Source organism: Lithobates pipiens, unplaced genomic scaffold (assembly GCF_037356315.1).
Source record: "Lithobates pipiens isolate NorthernLeopardFrog02 unplaced genomic scaffold, aLitPip1_a1.2 Scaffold_30, whole genome shotgun sequence".
NCBI classification, from domain to species: domain Eukaryota; kingdom Metazoa; phylum Chordata; class Amphibia; order Anura; family Ranidae; genus Lithobates; species Lithobates pipiens.
This window is the reverse complement of record NW_027507791.1, coordinates 143,926,771-143,938,905: the sequence shown is the minus strand read 5'-3', so window position 1 is coordinate 143,938,905 and position 12,135 is coordinate 143,926,771.

Sequence of the window (12,135 nt, the reverse complement as noted above, 5' to 3'; positions counted from 1 at the left end):
GCCCTTAGAAAGCCTGAAGGCGGTGCTTGGTTTTCGGGGCCCCGTACGCGGCTAGGCTCCCAAAAAGTCCCACATATGTGGTATCCCCGTACTCAGGAGAAGCAGCAGAATTTATTTTGGGGTGTCATTTCACATATGCCCATGGCATGCGTGAGCAATATATCATTTAGTGACAACTTTGTGAAAAAAAAAAAAAGTTTGTAATTTTCCCGCAACTTGTGGCAAAATATAAAATATTCCATGGACTCAACATGCCTCTCAGCAAATAGCTTGGGGTGTCTACTTTCTAAAATGGGGTCATTTGTGGGGGTTTTGTGCCATCTTGGCATTTTATGGCCTTCAAAACTGTAATAGGTAGTGAGAAGTGAACTCAAAAATTTACGCCCTTAGAAAGCCTGAAGGCGGTGCTTGGTTTTCGGGGCCCCCGTACGCGGCTAGGCTCCAAAAAAGTCCCACATATGTGGTATCCCCGTACTCAGGAGAAGCAGCAGAATTTATTTTGGGGTGTCATTTCACATATGCCCATGGCATGCATGAGCAATATATCATTTAGTGACAACTTTGTGAAAAAAAAAAAAAAAAAAAAAAGTTTGTAATTTTCCCGCAACTTGTGGCAAAATATAAAATATTCCATGAACTCAACATGCCTCTCAGCAAATAGCTTGGGGTGTCTACTTTCTAAAATGGGGTCATTTGTGGGGGTTTTGTGCCATCTTGGCATTTTATGGCCTTCAAAACTGTAATAGGTAGTGAGAAGTGAACTCAAAAATGTACGCCCTTAGAAAGCCTGAAGGCGGTGCTTGGATTTCGGGGCCCCGTACGCGGCTAGGCTCCCAAAAAGTCCCACATATGTGGTATCCCCGTACTCAGGAGAAGCAGCAGAATTTATTTTGGGGTGTCATTTCACATACGCCCATAGCATGTGTGAGCAATATATCATTTAGTGACAACTTTGTGTAAAAAAAGAAAATATTTTTTTTTTGTCATTATTCAATCGCTTGAGGCAAAAAAATAAAATATTCAATGGGCTCAACATGCCTCTTATCAATTTCCTTAGGGGGTCTACTTTCCAAAATGGGGTCATTTGGGGGGGTTTTGTACTGCCCTGCCATTTTAGCACCTCAAGAAATGAGATAGGCAGTCGTAAACTAAAAGCTGCGTAAATTCCAGAAAACGTACCTTAGTTTGTAGATGTGACAACTTTTGCGCAAACCAATAAATATACAATTATTGACTTTTTTTTTACCAAAGACATGTGGCTGAATACATTTTGGCCTAAATGTATGACTAAAATTGAGTTTATTGGATTTTTCTAATAACAAAAAGTAGAAAATATCATTTTTTTTCAAAATTTGCGGTCTTTTTACGTTTATATCGCAAAAAATAAAAATCGCAGAGGCAATCAAATACCATCAAAAGAAAGCTCTATTTGGGGGGGCGTGGCTAGCGTGCAATAGGAATGGACGCCTGATCCAGGAGCTCCGCTCCAGCGCAGGGACATCGCACTCACCGAGGCGGCGATTTTCGCCCACAAACACACGGGACCGGAGCCAAGCTCATCCCCAACACCGGAGGATGACTCGCAAGCGGGCCAATGCAGCACAGCCGAAGAAAATGAAGGATTTCTTCCACACTGTAGGCCGACTGAGCCAAGATGGCGCCGGCGCCAACTCTCCGCTGTCTGCAGACGGCTCCCCTCCTGCAACGCCGAGCCCGAGATCCGACGGAGGATCACAGCGGCACTCTCCGGCTGCTTCAACCCCTCTTTCATGCAGTCCTGCTAAATCAAGACCTCGCTTGATGGATGAGCCTCTAGGGGAGAAGGTTAGTGCAATCAATAGTTCCCTAGAAGACACAAGGGAGCTTGCTGACAACATTAACTCCTTCCCAACCACGAGCCAGCCCATCACAGACACAACACTCAAAGACATGCTGATCTCTCTGCGAGGCTCACTACACTCAGACCTTATGGAATGCATGCGGAATTTTAAAACTGAAGTGACTGAGTTGGGGACCAGAGTAGATCACGTTGAGAAAAAAATGGGTGAATATGCAAACTCATATAATACCCTAGTTGACTCCCATAACGATCAGGCCGAGGAAGTGGCCTGGCTTAAAAACAAACTCGCGGACCTCGAGGACCGGTCGCGCAGAAATAATGTCAAACTGCGAGGGGTGCCAGAATCTGTTTTGCCGAACCACCTGCAGCAGTATGCCAAAGACCTCATGATGGCGTTTCTCCCCTCGGCTCCATCTGCCGAACTGGTCATTGACAGAATCCATCGCCTGCCTAAGCCGTCTCACCTTTCGGACAATGTCCCTCGAGACGTCCTGATGAGGGTCCACTTTTATCATATAAAAGACCAACTCATGACGGCCTACCGTAGAAACCCCAACCCCCCGGAGCAATTCTCCACTTTGCAACTTTTTGCGGATCTCTCGCAACACACGATGCAGCAACGCAAATCCCTTCTTTCGATTACCAAGGCTCTTCGTAACCACAGTATTGTGTACAGGTGGGGATATCCCACCAAAATTATTGTCACGCGTGATGGTAAAACCTCCGTGATAGCAACACTGGAAGAGGGTCTGGCCCTGCTCCGGTCCTGGGATATCCTGCCAGCCCAGGTTTCTGACACTAACTCTGCCGCCCAAGGGGTGAACACTAGCGACACCTGGCAGGTAGTATCTCGCAAAAAGCATGTGAAGAAACCTGCGGTTTAGCTGCCTCGATCTCAATACTCCGAGTGAAACGACGAGATCCCTTGCGCTCTGGAGCTCAAAGACCCATGTTTTACCCCCTGTTTATATGTTTAAGCAGTATATCTGCCTACAGATTCCGGATGGAATCCACCTTTTTAGCTCTCTATCGACTTACCCTTTTGTTACTATCTGACTTTTGTTACTCTTCTAACTACTTCTTTTATTTTTATTTACTATTTACTGGTGAATGGACTCGGAGAAATACCCATGGAGACGAACAGCCAACTCATCTGTTGCAGCCTCATGAAGCGGACCTGGACCAACAAGGTACTTTTTCAGCATCTCTCCCTTACTTGAACTATGTCTATTAAAATAACCTCTTTTAATGTGCGTGGCTTGAACCACCCAGCCAAACGGGCTTCGCTCTGGAAAGAGGCCTTCAGGCTCGGATCCGATGTTTTGTGTGTGCAAGAAACGCATTGGTCCTCTCTGAGCGAACCCATTTTCAAACATAACAAATTTCCACATATTTTTAAAGCCTCTGCTCCTACCAAAAGAAAAGGAGTTCTAATTGCTATCAAGGATACCGTTTCTTTTACGCTTCAACAGTCTCTTATAGACCCGGAAGGTCGATATTTAATCATACTGGGTAGCTTTAATGACAAGCCCTACACCATAGTAAATATCTACGCACCCAATACCCATCAAACACGTTTTCTGAGAAAACTTCTTCGGAAGGTAGAACTACTAAAAAAGGGCGACCTGATTCTATGCGGAGACTTCAATATCATTCCTGATCAGGTCATGGACACGACCTCCAAAACACAGCGCCCAAGAATTGCTCTACAACCTTTGCTCCACACTGAGGACTTGTATGATGTATGGCGCTGCCAACATTCCACTGAAAGAGACTATTCTTTTCTAGACATGTGCATTCGTTTTCGTCCGAATGCATTTTCGTCCGAATTTCAGGTATTTTCGTTTTCGTTTTGACAAACGATAACGAAAGCGCAGATTCCGAAAAACGAAAGATCCGACATAAATAAATGCTTTTTTTCGTTTTCGTTGTTACAACAGTTCGATATAGAATAGGAGATTCGAAGTGACCGTTCGATATTGAATAGGAGATTCGACGTGACTCCATGTGTCTATTGAACCTGTGGTCGAATGTGCCTAAGTTTCGTTTACCTCTATTACCTTAGGAGATTCGACGTGACTCCATATGTCTATTGAACCTGTAGTCGAATGTGCCTAAGTTTCGTTTGCCTCTATTACCTTAGGAGATTCGACGTGACTCCATATGTTGTCTATTGAACCTGTGGTCGAATGTGCCTAAGTTTCGTTTACCTCTATTACCTTAGGAGATTCGACGTGACTCCATATGTTGTCTATTGAACCTGTGGTCGAATGTGCCTAAGTTTCGTTTACCTCTATTAGTCCTATTATATAGAAAAGCTTCGACAGAGAGTAAATATTCGACATAGAGAGAACAGAATCGACAGAGAGAAACGATACTGGAATTGGGTGGGGCAAGTAAAATAAAAAAAAATAATGATGATGATGAATGTTATTGGCTGATTGTAACCAGAGAGGAGGAGCAGTAAACTAACAGAACACGTGTACAGCCAACTTACATTCACTTACGATTTGCTAGCAGAGAGAGACAGACACACTGAATTATTTCAGAAGACAGTCAATCTTAGCTAGTCCGTTTGTGTTCCTGAATCATTCAGCAATCAAGCATAAGCACAGCAGCAGAACAATAGTGAAGCAAGCTACAGTTGAACTTAGCTTTTTCCTAAAAATCTGATGCTATAGTGTTAGTGTGAGAAGCTTAGTGATTCTAGTGTTGCTGCTATAGCCTCAGAGGCTGCCTGTGTTGTGTGGGGATCTATTAGACTTGTGTTACCTGTCTGATCATCATCACTGTGATCGCTATCACCAGTCCACCTGTTTCTGTTCAAACGAGTACTAGTATATAATATATATACAGAAATAGCTATGTACCGTTCTGGAAACGCGAAGGCAGGTAGAGGTAGTGGTCGTGGACGCGGTCGCGGTGGACGCCTTGCTAAAAGAAGTGGCAAGGTCTCTGCTACTAGTGTCTCTGACACTTCTGCCACCACAAACATGCTGTCCACAACAGTGGGTGCCACCACCACCACCACCAGTTCTACTATGAGTTTTCCTGCCAGACCACCATCTGCTGCAGCTTCCACTGCCAGTGCAGTGCTTCCTTCTGCTTCTACAGGTGTCATGGCTTCTTATTTTTATGGGATAGGCAAGAAACCTAGTGTAAAACAAGTGGCGTTGCCTGTACACTCACAACCACCAATCACACAGCCAGTGACACTGCCCAGCTCCCCAAACAAGCAATTGAGGAAGACAGCAGCAGAGACAGAGTGCGAGACTTTTATATCATTGTCCCAAGAGAATGATTCTGAATGTGATGCTCCTCTTTCCCCAACCACTGCAGACGTTTTATACACTCTTACCCCACAAGAGTTGCAGCATGACGTAGAGCACGTGCAAGAGGAATATTCTGTGAGGAGTAGGACAGGTAGCAGTCCACTTTTTTCATCTGCTGCTAACTCCCCTTCTCCCTCTGTTATTATAGAGGAAGAATCCTGTGATGATAACACCGACCTCCCCAGCACCCCTGCAACAGCTTCCACCACTGGTGTGCTACCTGCTGCAGCTATATCAGCCCATACTACTACTAGTGATCAGGGTAAAGGGGCTGCATCCCGCCGCAGCAATGTGTGGAAATACTTCCAAACAGTGGAAGGCGGGTTCTTTGCAAAGTGCAAGTTGTGTGGGAAGCAAGTCAGCAGGGGTAAAAAGTTGGGACATTTAACCAACGCTGGTATGAACCTGCATCTCAGAAATCACCACAGTTCTACTTTACTGCGGGCAGAGGCAGAAAAAGATGGTAGAGCAGGAAGCAGCATAACAGACTCTGACTGTACTGGTGGTACCTCCTCAGCCACACCACAGACTCAGAGCACAGCCCATAGAGAGGGTTCAATTAGGACAAACCGTCCACATGCAGTAGTTCCACTGCAGGCCCAATCAGGCTCCTCATCCTCCCAAGGACATTATCAGCCCACCCTAGATAGTTTTGTTGGCTTTAGCTCCAAGGGCATGTCAAAACAGCAGGCCAACAAGATCACCCGCCTCATTGGCCAATTCATTGCTGTTGGAGGAGCCTCTTTTCGCATGATTGAAGGGGAGCCATTTAAACAGCTGATGCATGCCGTTGCTCCACGATACGTTATTCCTGCACGAACAACTTTCAGCAGAAAGATTGTTCCAGCACTGTACCATTCGTGTGCTGCATTACTAAAGGAAAAAATGGCCAAAGCTGAGGGTCAGACAATACATTTGACCACTGATTTGTGGACAGCTCCCAGCGGTCAACATGCTTTCCTGTCTTTGACTGCACACTGGTGGCAGGCCACTGTGCCTGTTGGTGGTGGCACTACTGCAAGAGCTCAAACTTCATCAGGAAGCAGGTCTGCAGCTCAAGACCAGCAGGGTTATCAAGCTTACCTGCTGCACACAGAAGTCCGCGATGATAGACACAGCTCTGCCAACATATTGCGGGCAATTAGAGCGATGTTGGCCAATTGGTTTGGAGAGCAGGCAGACACCAATGTTTCTGTTGGGTTCATAGTGACAGACGGAGGTTCAAACATGGTCAAAGCACTCCAAGATGGATCTTTTGTCGGTGTGCGCTGTTCTGCACACATACTGCATTTAGTGGTCAAGGGTGCAATCCCAGTGGAGAAAAACAACAAGATTGCTCACATTTTGGACCTTTGCAGGAAAATTGCAGGGCATTTCCACCGCAGTGTAGTTGCTAGTCAACTGTTGAGGGAGGAGCAAGAACAATCAGGGCTCCCCATACATCGCCTGAAACAAGATGTCAGCACCCGGTGGAACTATACCCTGGAAATGCTGGAACGCATTTTGGAGCAAAAGACAGCCATCCACAATATATCATCTCACCATAGCATTGGGATTGATTCCACACTGGGACGTGATGACTGGTGTATAATTGGCCAGCTTGTTTCTGTCTTAAAACCTTTTCGCAATGTGACGGAAAACTTGAGTCAGAGCAATGCCAGCCTAGGACAGGTCATACCCTTGTTTACCTATCTCATTGATAAGATGCGATCATTCCTAGAAAGCAGTGAGCCGGTTTGTGGCAGCCCACTTCATGCCGATGTAGCGTCTTTCATCAGAAAGCTACAAGACAATTTAAAAGATCGGCTAAATGACCGTGTCCGCAAAAGCCCTGAACTCATGCTGGCTACCCTGTGTGATCCCAGGATCAAAGGTAAACTGGCACTCAGAGACAACAGCCTTTCCTACTGGAAAGAAAAACTCATTGAAAGAGTCCATAATTTGCAGCAACAAAGAGGTATGCTGAATGAGGCCGATTTGGAACATTCACCTGCAATGACTGCTATTTCAAGGCCTGACACCATCACTCAAAAACAACTGAGTGGAGCATGTGCATGTTGGGTAGAGGCACTTGACAATCTGGTGGATGCAGGTCAAGCAGCAGGTAATCGAGAGGAGAGCAGTGCCTCTGAAATGGTCAGGGCCTACCTATATGAAGCCCCTTTGCTTCCTACAGAGGACCCTTTGACCTATTGGGATGGTAAGAAAAGTGTGTGGCCTGGTCTTTGCCTGGTTGCCCAGAAACTACTATCCTGTCCTCCAACCAGTGTGCAAAGTGAGAGAGTTTTCTCTATTACTGGGAACATCCTTAATCCACACCGTGCACAACTAACACCCCATTTGATGGAACAAATAACTTTCCTCAAATTTAACCTCCCCAAGCTGGGTTACCCTACCCTTAACTTGTGAGACCCGAATTATTGCCACCATGTGAAGAAGATACATGGGGCTCAGAGGAACCATCCAAATGTTGAGGAAAAGCATTTTTTTTTATTTTCTTACCACTTGAAGTTGACATTCACAATAGCAGTTCTCTTCGGTGTGACCCCAAGATTTAAATAGAATTTGTTTTTGTCAAGCAATCCAATTACTCCCTTTATTCCTTCCATCATCCTTTTTTGTAATGAATGTGTGTAATTGTGTATGTGTAGAGTGACTAGAGTGTGTGTGATTGCATGAATGAATGTTGTGTGAATGGACAGTAGCAAGGGTTGAAGCCTTGACGTGGCGCTACTGCTCACGTGTTGCTGTCTTTGTACATACAAATAGCAACCTGTGCTAATTTAACCATTTTTTTGTATGATGGTCTGGAAATAAGAGACAATGATTATTATTGATGGAGCGACTGTCAACTCAAGGATCAGAATATGTTACCAACACAACATAGAACAAAGAAACATACAGCTGGAAACGTGATTCTATGCAAGATAGATTAGTTGGTCACTGCTGAGCTGCACCCAGATGCCCATGACCCCTCATATTTGCCATCTCTGACCCAGGGGACACCAGGGCCCTCTCTGATCCTCTGCCTGTAAGGTCTCCTGAGACCAGGTGACAGATGCACTCCATAGAAGTTAGAAGTGCACTGCTAGGTACAGGTAGCTGATCTTAGGACTGACTGCTGCGGATTGTACCCAGGGAGATTCAGGACACAGGTCTACAGGATCACTAACACAGATCCCAATGGGAGCTGGAGCATAGATTCCCCCTGGGCGCGGAGTCTAAGAGCCAGCAGGTGTTCACCAGAGCCTCCAGTGGTGAGGATGGACTTCGCAGCAGTCTGGCTCCAGGTCGCGGCCCCTAGGGTCTCACAGCTCACACTCTCAGTAGACTACAAGAGAAGGAAGCAGCAGGCTGGGACAACAATGATAGTAAGGGTATAAGGCAGAGTTCAGGGCAACTAGCAGACTGGAACAGAGTACACGCCAAAGGTTCTGGGTCACAGGCAGACAGGGATGGTTGTGGACATGCCAAAAAGTGAAGGTCACAAGCAGACAGGAATCGCTGAGAACACACCAATGTCAGTAACAGAGACAAACATAGAGCACACAGCAAGCAGGAACCCAACCACACCTTGGATACTTTAGTGGTTTCTAATCACTACTAGCTTGCAGTGCACAGGTTAATATAAGGTTCCCTGATAGGGCCTGGGGTGGAGCCATGCTAGAGGAGAGGTTATAAAAACCACCAGGTGGAAGTGTCTGGCCTCTTAGTCTGAACACATGAGGGGAGGTATTGGTAAGCAGACAGAGGAAGATCACTGCATAACAAATAACAATTACACCGCCTGTTTCATGACCATCTGCAATTGTCTGAAGTCACTGGTGTGAGTAATCTACCCTGCTGCCATGTTACTCAAGCCCTGGAAAAAGTGGAAATGATGCCTGCCCTTTGAGCTGTTTCCCCTTGTGATTGTGCTAGCCTCAGCCTGTGAACCTCTGTCCAGTTAACTGTTGCCCTCATGATTGCAAGCCTTCAACCTATGCCCTGTAAACTGTTGAGGGCTGTATGGTTAACCCCTGCTGTAACTATCTGCTGTGTATTCTGGTGGAGGGAAAGCTGAAAGGCGTGACTGGTGGACACCAGAGGCGTAACTAGAAACCTCAGGGCCCCGGTGCAAGAAATCAGGAAGGCCCCCCCAAAAAGCATTATTTTGATACTTTGTTTTTTTTTTTACAATGTATAACAAAAGTAAAACATTTCTGTTTCTGATTTAAAGTTACCATAACTGTCAAGAGGAAGCTTCTATGAACAACTTTATCCATGCCCAAAAAATGCAGCTTGCCCATGTCCCCCAATGCAGCGCGTGTCCCCCAATGCAGCGCGTGTCCCCCGTGCAGCCTGTGTCCACCAATGCAGCGTGTGTCCCCCAATGCAGCCTGTGACACTAGTTCAGTGTGTGTCCCCCAGTGCAGCGTGTGACCCCCCATGCAGCTTGTGTCACCAGTGCAGCCTGTGTCCCCCAGTGCAGCGTGTGACACCAATGCAGCGTGTGTCCCCCAATGCAGCCTGTGACACCAGTTCAGTGTGTGTCCCCCAGTGCAGCGTGTGTACACCAGTGCAGTGTGTGACCCCCCATGCAGCTTGTGTCACCAGTGCAGTGTGTCCCCCAGTGCAGCGTGTGGACACCAGTGCAGTGTGTGTCCACCAGTGCAGCGTGCCGTGTATCCCCCAGTGCAGCCTGTGTCCCCCATGCAGCCTGTGTCCCCCGTGCAATGTGTGTCCACCAGTGCAGTGTGTGACCCCCAATGCAGCCTGTGTCCCCCAGTGCAGCGTGTGGACACTGGACACCAGTGCAGCGTGTGGACACCAGTACAGTGTGTGACCCCCCATGCAGCGTGTGACACCAATGCTGCCTGTGTCCCCCAGTGCAGCGTGTGACACCAATGCAGCCTGTGTCCCCCAATGCAGCCTGTGACACCAGTTCAGTGTGTGTCCCCAGTGCAGCGTGTGGACACCAGTGCAGTGTGTGACCCCCCATGCAGCTTGTGTCACCAGTACAGTGTGTCAACCAGTGCAGCCTGTGTCCCCCAGTGCAGCGTGTGACACCAATGCAGCGTGTGTCCCCCAATGCAGCGTGTGACACCAGTTCAGTGTGTGTCCCCCAGTGCAGCGTGTGTACACCAGTGCAGTGTGTGACCCCCCATGCAGCTTGTGTCACCAGTACAGTGTGTGTCCCCCAGTGCAGCGTGTGACACCAATGCAGCCTGTGTCCCCCAGTGCAGCGTGTGACACCAATGCAGCCTGTGTCCCCCAGTGCAGCCTGTGACACCAGTTCAGTGTGTGTCCCCAGTGCAGCGTGTGTACACCAGTGCAGTGTGTGACCCCCCATGCAGCTTGTGTCACCAGTACAGTGTGTCAACCAGTGCAGCCTGTGTCCCCCAGTGCAGCGTGTGACACCAATGCAGCCTGTGTCCCCCAGTGCAGCGTGTGACACCAATGCAGCCTGTGTCCCCCAATGCAGCCTGTGACACCAGTTCAGTGTGTGTCCCCAGTGTTTTGTGTGTACACCAGTGCAGTGTGTGACCCCCCATGCAGCTTGTGTCACCAGTACAGTGTGTCAACCAGTGCAGCCTGTGTCCCCCAGTGCAGCGTGTGACACCAATGCAGCCTGTGTCCCCCAGTGCAGCGTGTGACACCAATGCAGCCTGTGTCCACCAATGCAGCGTGTGACACCAATGCAGCGTGTGTCCCCCAATGCAGCGTGTGACACCAGTTCAGTGTGTGTCCCCCAGTGCAGCGTGTGTACACCAGTGCAGTGTGTGACCCCCCATGCAGCTTGTGTCACCAGTACAGTGTGTGTCCCCCAGTGCAGCGTGTGACACCAATGCAGCCTGTGTCCCCCAGTGCAGCGTGTGACACCAATGCAGCCTGTGTCCCCCAGTGCAGCGTGTGACACCAATGCAGCCTGTGTCCCCCAGTGCAGCGTGTGACACCAGTTCAGTGTGTGTCCCCAGTGCAGCGTGTGGACACCAGTGCAGTGTGTGACCCCCCATGCAGCTTGTGTCACCAGTGCAGCCTGTGTCCCCCAGTGCAGCGTGTGACACCAATGCAGCGTGTGACACCAATGCAGCCTGTGTCCCCCAGTGCAGCCTGTCTCCACCAGTGCAGTGTGTGACCCCCCATGCAGCCTGTGTCCCCAGTGCAGCATGTATCCACCAGTGCAGTGTGTCCCCCAGTGCAGCGTGTATCCACCAGTGCAGTGTCCCCCCCAGTGCAGCCTGTGTCCCCCAGTGCAGCCTGTGTCCCCCAGTGCAGCCTGTGTCCCCCAGTGCAGCGTGTGGACACCAGTGCAGCGGTGGTACTGCAGGGGGGCAATGGTGGTACTGGAGGGGCACTTCTTACTGATCCCATCCCCCCACCGATCTCATCCTTAAACACTGTGCAATCGCAGAGGGGAGAGCTCCTCCGTTGCCTTCAATGAATTGGTCAGCCCAGTTTATTAAGTGTCTGCTCCACATCCCTTACAGTATCTCTGCCTATGGATAGGCGGGGGCGGAGCGCTTCTCTCTCACAGTCTCTCCCCTCACAGTTGATGAAAGCCCCCCTCCCCGCAGCATGAACCTAACAGACACAAACCCCCGACAGGCAGGTGGGCCCTTCACGCGTCGGGCGGGCGGCCAGTGGGCCCCCTGAAGTGGTGAACTACAGGGCCCTATCTCCCGGTAGAGGAAGACACCCAAGGGGCTCAAAGGTCCCCCTCTGAACCCTGAAGCTATTGAGACAAGCTCGCCTACATTTTACCTTGTTGGAGAAGATACAGGAATTGGCTAACTGAATTTAAGAGAGTATGGTGCAAAATCACCTCCCGTTGATACCTTATACCATAAATATCTGAAGCCCTTATGCCAAGTGCCAACCACAGGCTCCTATACATATTAAAGTGTGATGTCGATGTGAAAATCGCTCTATCTGCCTAGAGAAATACTTTCTTGTGGTTCTCCTTTTTCTTCCTGCATATTT